The sequence below is a fragment of the Pinus tabuliformis genome, chromosome 2_2, assembly GCF_031772625.1.
Source record: "Pinus tabuliformis cultivar Carrire ecotype Pingquan chromosome 2_2, CPIR1, whole genome shotgun sequence".
In the NCBI taxonomy this organism is placed as follows: domain Eukaryota; kingdom Viridiplantae; phylum Streptophyta; class Pinopsida; order Pinales; family Pinaceae; genus Pinus; species Pinus tabuliformis.
Window position 1 is genome coordinate 960742822 of NC_142300.1, and position 6224 is coordinate 960749045.

At 39.9% G+C, this 6224-nt stretch overlaps 1 pseudogene; it reads right to left on the reverse strand.

Annotated features, from left to right (window-relative positions):
* Nucleotides 1-406: 406 nt before the first annotated feature.
* On the reverse strand, nt 407-1356 carry LOC149196416 (receptor-like protein 4 pseudogene; annotated as a pseudogene).
* Nucleotides 1357-6224: the final 4868 nt, after the last annotated feature.

Here is a 6224-nt window from a genome sequence, read left to right on the forward strand (position 1 = left end):
TAAATATGTGATATGATTGAATTTTTTGAAGCGTAATTTATTTATTTTTTTAAATAAAACTTTCCACTTTAAAAAATGGACTTGTCTGGGTATAATCAATCTGAAGTTAAAATAAATATGTTAATTATCCGGACTAACTATATGTCAACTCTACCAGGAAAAAATATACGTATTTAACTCATTCACACCAATCACTCATATTAAGAAATACATTATTTAAATATTTTAGTTATAATAATTTTTTTTTTTAAATATATTTTTAAATAATTAATTATATTAAAATCACATAATTTTATTTATTTTTTTATATAGATTTTATTATTACTAGTTCTTGCCTGGGACTATTAGCGATCGATCGATCGCCGACCGAGTAGTTTGACCGTTATATTTTTGGTATATTGGCATTTTAACGTAAGTTTATGCAAAGTTTTGGTGCGGAAAATAATTGGGGTCTTATTATCGGCTTCGAGTTGTTCGATGCAAAGGACGGTTGATATGCCACGCAAGTTGGTTTGTCGTAGGACTCGCCGTACACGCTCTGGTCTGCTCCACAGTCCACCCGCTTAGCAGTCCTGAATATGGCAGTATCCCCCCACTCAGCCCCAAAATCATAAGCTTGTGGATGAAGCTAAAGAATCTCGATGCTCATTACCGAAGGATCACCGTGGTCGGTGCTGTGAAAGCAGACAGTGGCAGCAGTGTCCAAGACAAAAACTGAAGCTTCGACATATGCCTGGTCGTCGTTCATGCTCCAGCCCGGCTTTAAAGAATAAACCTGTGTTCCTTCAATGGAGACGTCAAAGAGCGGCTCGCGGTCGGCCAAAACGTCCTCGTTGAGGCCAAAGAACATTCTAACGGAATAATGGCCGTTCGGTAGACGAGTGACGTTGTAGCAGTTCTCGGGACCGTCCGAGAGCTTAAAGAAACAGAGTTTCTTGAGCTGAGGAGCAATGTAGCTCGTGGTGGTGGCATTTGCGGACGAGCCGCCTGTGTAACCGTAGTCTTTTACCCAGAGCATATTCGTCTGGGGGGTATGTGTGTTCTCCCATGAACCGCAGCTGATCCGGATGGCCAACGGCTCTGCAAAACCAAAAATGTTGTTATACTCTTCTTTCGACTACTTTGAGAAGTAGAATTTAATCAAAATATGATTTGAATTGTCGAATCTTGAAGTTATCGACTTCTGAAGTTGAAATTTGAAAACCTTCAAAATATTCTGGAATTTTAACTTAACTGAGATCATGTGGCTTTGAGCTTACCTGCATTCTGTGAAAATGCTGTGTAAATGCTCGTCCACACACAAATACACGCCACTGCGGTCAATCTAAAGCCAACCTTGACTGTTTCCTTCGCCATTTTTCAGTAACGGAACTCGATCGCGAAGCCTCTTACGCATGATTAGGATATGGTTCCTTAACAGAGAGCCTAAACTTCATCAGAAATGGAGACATAACGTCAATGAGAACTGCAAAACTCCAAGACGATATCCATGATCTCCACAGGCTGGAATCATGAGGCGTCTTCAGGGGCTCCACAGTAGTCCAAGAACCGCAAGATATTGCAATGATGGCGTTTTCCTGCCTTTTTACAGTCATACAACGGTAATGTTTGTTGGTTCCCGTGGATCTGTGTTCCCACGCCGATCACGCGTTCGAATCTCATCGCTCGATGTAGTCAACGCCCAAACATTTATGAGAGCTGAAGTGATCGATCTTTAAATGTGAACAATTCGGACGAGAAAATTATTTAGTAGTCCAAAAAGCCCAAAGAAATCTTCAACTCGATAAATTAAGGGCGAAATCATGGCGGGATGTAAGGGAATTAGATTTAATCGTTGCAAGCACGTCTCCATTTCTGTCAACGCTTGCGTTAGTCGGCCTGTTCTATTCATGTTTATATAATATATTGTTAAATTTATTTATTTATTTAATAACAATATCTTTTTATTTTCTAAGAGATTTATATTGGTACAGGCATATGGATTACTCTTTTGGGATTTTAATCTTAAAAGAGAGAACTTAAATCTAGTTTTTAGTTCTGAATCCAAAGAAGAGCTCTTTGCCTCTGACTAAATCTTTAGATCCAGTTCAAGTGCAGATCAAGAAAATGTCAGAGACTACATGCAGCAAAGTCAAAAGTAAATGGTCCTCATGTTGAATAAGACATCTAAGCAAGCAGCCAAGTCAGCGGTAAATGGTCCTTCCCCTTCTCGGCAGGGACTTCCGCCACTGTTGTGGCTCTTGTTAAATATCACATATAAAAAAATTCAAAATACTCCCATTTCTACTCTTTACCCATTAAAAAAAACCTTTACGAATTTCATTTTTAATTATTAACCATTTAGATTCGTTAAACTTATCTTTACAAATTTAAATAAAAAAAATAAAATTACAAGGCTTCTTCATATGTTAATGTCGTTTATGTATAATCCAATAATGTGTTTAAAGTTATTGTTAATGTCGTTTATGTATAATCCAATAATGTGTTTAAAGTTATTGATTTGATTAGTGAAGGATTTTTTCAAAGGAATCTACAAAATGGAGGGCAATGATACAGTGTCGAAATATTGATATATCCAATCGACTTAAAATTAGTAAGTTAAAAGGAAATATTGTATCAATGGCAATTGTTTAGATATGGGTAAATTGGATAATTTTTTATATTATTTTTTATTTATTTATTTATTTTTATATTGAGTTTATAATAAACTTTTTTTTTAATTTCTGATTGGGGTGTGAGTTGTCTGACGGATCCATTAAAATATTTTTTATGATGAGTAAGTAGAGGAATGATGCCACCACCCCCCACACGCTCAAGGTGATGGGTGTTGTGGCCTTTGGCATGTTTAAGATAACTGTCATGAAGAAAGGTGGCAAAGGCATTTTGGTAAGTTTTTAGATCGCTGTGAAGGATAGCAATGAGGGGATAGAACGTGCAGAGGTCCCGGAGGTTAAAGTGGAGTAGCAGCTTCATAAGAGGCAAAGGTTCCATCGACTCCAAACGCTAGCTACCAGGTATGTAAACTGGTTCTTCTTTCCCTCCATCATGCTTCCCTATGTCTGGTTTGATAATTGGGATATGTATGGGAGCAATTGGCTGGTGGGCGGCAATAAGTTAGGCTAGGGGAAGTGCATGGTTTCGGGAGTCTGGCGGCAGAACCCCAACTTCATTGGCACCTCCCTAGTGTCAATCAGCTATGGGATTTTCCTCTCCTGGATGGGGCTAATATGGCTTGAGGGCAAGGGTGTTGGCCTGGGGTTATGCTTCTGTCTAGCCTGTCTTGTAAACTGGGGGGTCGAGGGCTCAGGTGCTGTCAATGTATGTGATACTGACATCATATGTCATACTGTCTTCACTGAGGTTGGTGCGGAGGTTTTGAAGGGTTGGCTCCTGAGGGTAGGAACCCAACACCTGAGTCGAAAATTTGTGGGGATGATGTCAAGGGGCAGGGTCATCTAGGGTTTGGGATTGGGAATGAATCTCGCACTGGACATACCAGCCTCCGATGGTTGAGTGGAATTTAGGTGGCAAATAGAGTTTTGGATGGTTGTTTCTCAAGGCGAGATGCTTAGAGCTCGCGCTGCAATGTCGGTAAGGGTATTGCTGAGATGGTGCTATGTCACTTGGGTTGGGGGACTTGTCATACAAATGTTGGAAGTGGAGGCGATGGGCTTGGCATTAGTGGGCTTGGTCACCCTACTATAGGGTCTGTGGGTCGCCAGTTGTTGGGACCTCGTACACAAGGTCGAGGTCGAAGTGTCGGCAAGGCAATGGTTATGACAGGGCATCAACTGGGGCAAAGGAACCTATACCAAGGTGCGGGTAATGGACATGATGGGTATGGAATCCTTAAATTCTATTGTTATGCAATTGGACCAAGGGTGACGACTTTTGTGGAATGGTATAGCCTATGGGCGATGGAAAAACAAAATATAATGCTTTGGCAATTCTGGTGTTTTATTTCCATATCAGGTCCTCATCACGGTAAGCAGTCTCGGGCGCGAAAAGCATCTAGGCTAGTCTCGCCATTTCCACATGATTTGGTAGGCAAGCACTGAGACAGTGTGGCAATGGTAAAAAGGATGAAAGGTAAGAGTCGAGGCAAGAGACGCGATAGAAAGCCAGTAGCTAACCTGATAAATGAAGTGACCATAGCATACAAGGAAGGCACCAACGACGAGATGAAAAGGTTGATAGAAGAATGGGAAGAGGAACTAAACCGACAAGTGAGCATGAATGAAGTTGAAATGGAGGAATGGAGTCTACTAGTTTTGAATCCTAGTCACACTAGAGGGTGAGTGACTCAATTTAAACGGACCCTGTATCTATACTAGTTGATGAACAATCTTCTGGGCAAGGCCCTAGATCAAATCTTGGTGAGCATGGCGACTGTTGTTCAGGATTTCCAAAATTATAAATAGGATTTTCAGAAGCTGCAAGTTCAAATTAAAAAACAAGAAGGACAGCTTGGCCCCATGGAGAGACACTACCCTTGTTTGATTTTGTAGACAGAGCTGCTAGGCCCTCTAGTGCTAAAGATCCAACCTTGGTTACATCTGCCTCCACCAAGCAGGATGGATAGAATGCTTGCTTTTAGTCATTTTTTATCAGTCTTTATGCAGATAGCTTTTAATTTCTAGTTTACATTCATATATATGTATAGGCAAATCACAGGCAAAAAGAGTATGGATGTGAACATGATAATCAAACTTATATAGCTTGGATAGATAGACTCATCATTTTTTGCTATTGGATGGATTAATATGCAGTTTGGTGGTCACAAAATTGATTTCTCGATGGGCAAGTTGAGACCACCTAACTTGTTTCTACATGGTTGTAACTTGTTTATATTCTAATAAAAAGGAAAGATCTACCAAGCTTACAAAAAAAATTGTTTTCAATAGTTTTGAGTTTGTTGTCTAAATAATTTTTAAGGGACTGGAGAAAATATTCCCAATATAAACTTAATATGTTACATGTAAGAATTAAACTTTAGTTGTGAAGACAACAACATTTATTTGAATCACTCTAGCTAAACTTAATTGATATAATTTAAAAGAAGAATATGGAGGTGGACTTTGATGCACTTATTTGTATTGGGGATAACAACAATTTTCCCACTCATAGAAATGAAACCTAATTTATTTTATTTTAAAAAGACAACATAGAGATAGATTTTGATGCACTTGTGTGTATATGGATCATATATATATATATATATATTTATATATATATATATATTATTTTATATCGATAAAAACTAATTCTATTAAGAGGAAGTATGGTACAATATGAAGTTACAACCAAGAGAGGCAAGAAAACGGGCAGCCGGAAAGGATAGACTATCCACCTCGGCCCCTAAGAGAGAACAAGAAGAGAGCAGTACTGAGCAAGAAGTAACAAGAAGAACATAGTAACAAGAACAGAACAAAGGATTCTACCCAACGTGGGTAGAATCAACTATTCAACATTTTTTCCCTTTCTTTTTACCAACTTTGACCCAATCAAGATGACTCTGCTATGCTGGTATGATCTGCAAGCTGAGCTGGGCTGACTGAGGGGTTTCCTTGTCTGAATCCGAGGGAGAGGACTCATGAGTTCTTTTCTGTGAGTTTGATGGAACAACAGAATCCTCAGGACCAGTCGAGGACGGATCCTGTGCCATATTTGCTTCCATATCTTCCACATCCCCTTCCTCTTCATCTGAGCTGGAATCAAAATCATCCATGGGAGGAGGATCATGAGGTTTCCAGCTTTTGGATTTCGGCTTAGGATTGGCTTTCTTCTTTTGGGCGGGCATCGAGGGACAAGAGCTCTGAAGATGCCCTGTGTGATGGAAATTTCGGCAGCGGAAGGCTGTGTTCTCGTAATCCAGGGACTGAGTCCAATGGAAGTCTCCAATTTTGAGATTAATCTGATCAGGTAGACCTTTGCTCATGTCTATTTCTGCACAGATTCTGGCGAAGGTGAATATGCCCTTTTCCCCTCTAGAGGTGTCTGTGGCTAGAAAGCGGCCTAGAGAATCGCCGATTCCTTGGAATATAGCAAAGTGCCATAGATGCGTCGGGAGATTAGGAAGTCTGACCCAGATGGGGAGCTTGGTGATGATGGCTGAAGAACCAAGGGTTGAGGAATAAACCTGCTGAGCCTCAAAACCATGGGTCTTCAGTTAATGCTTTTTGGTAGTCTTCACTGAGAACAAATACTACAATGAAGAAACCCTT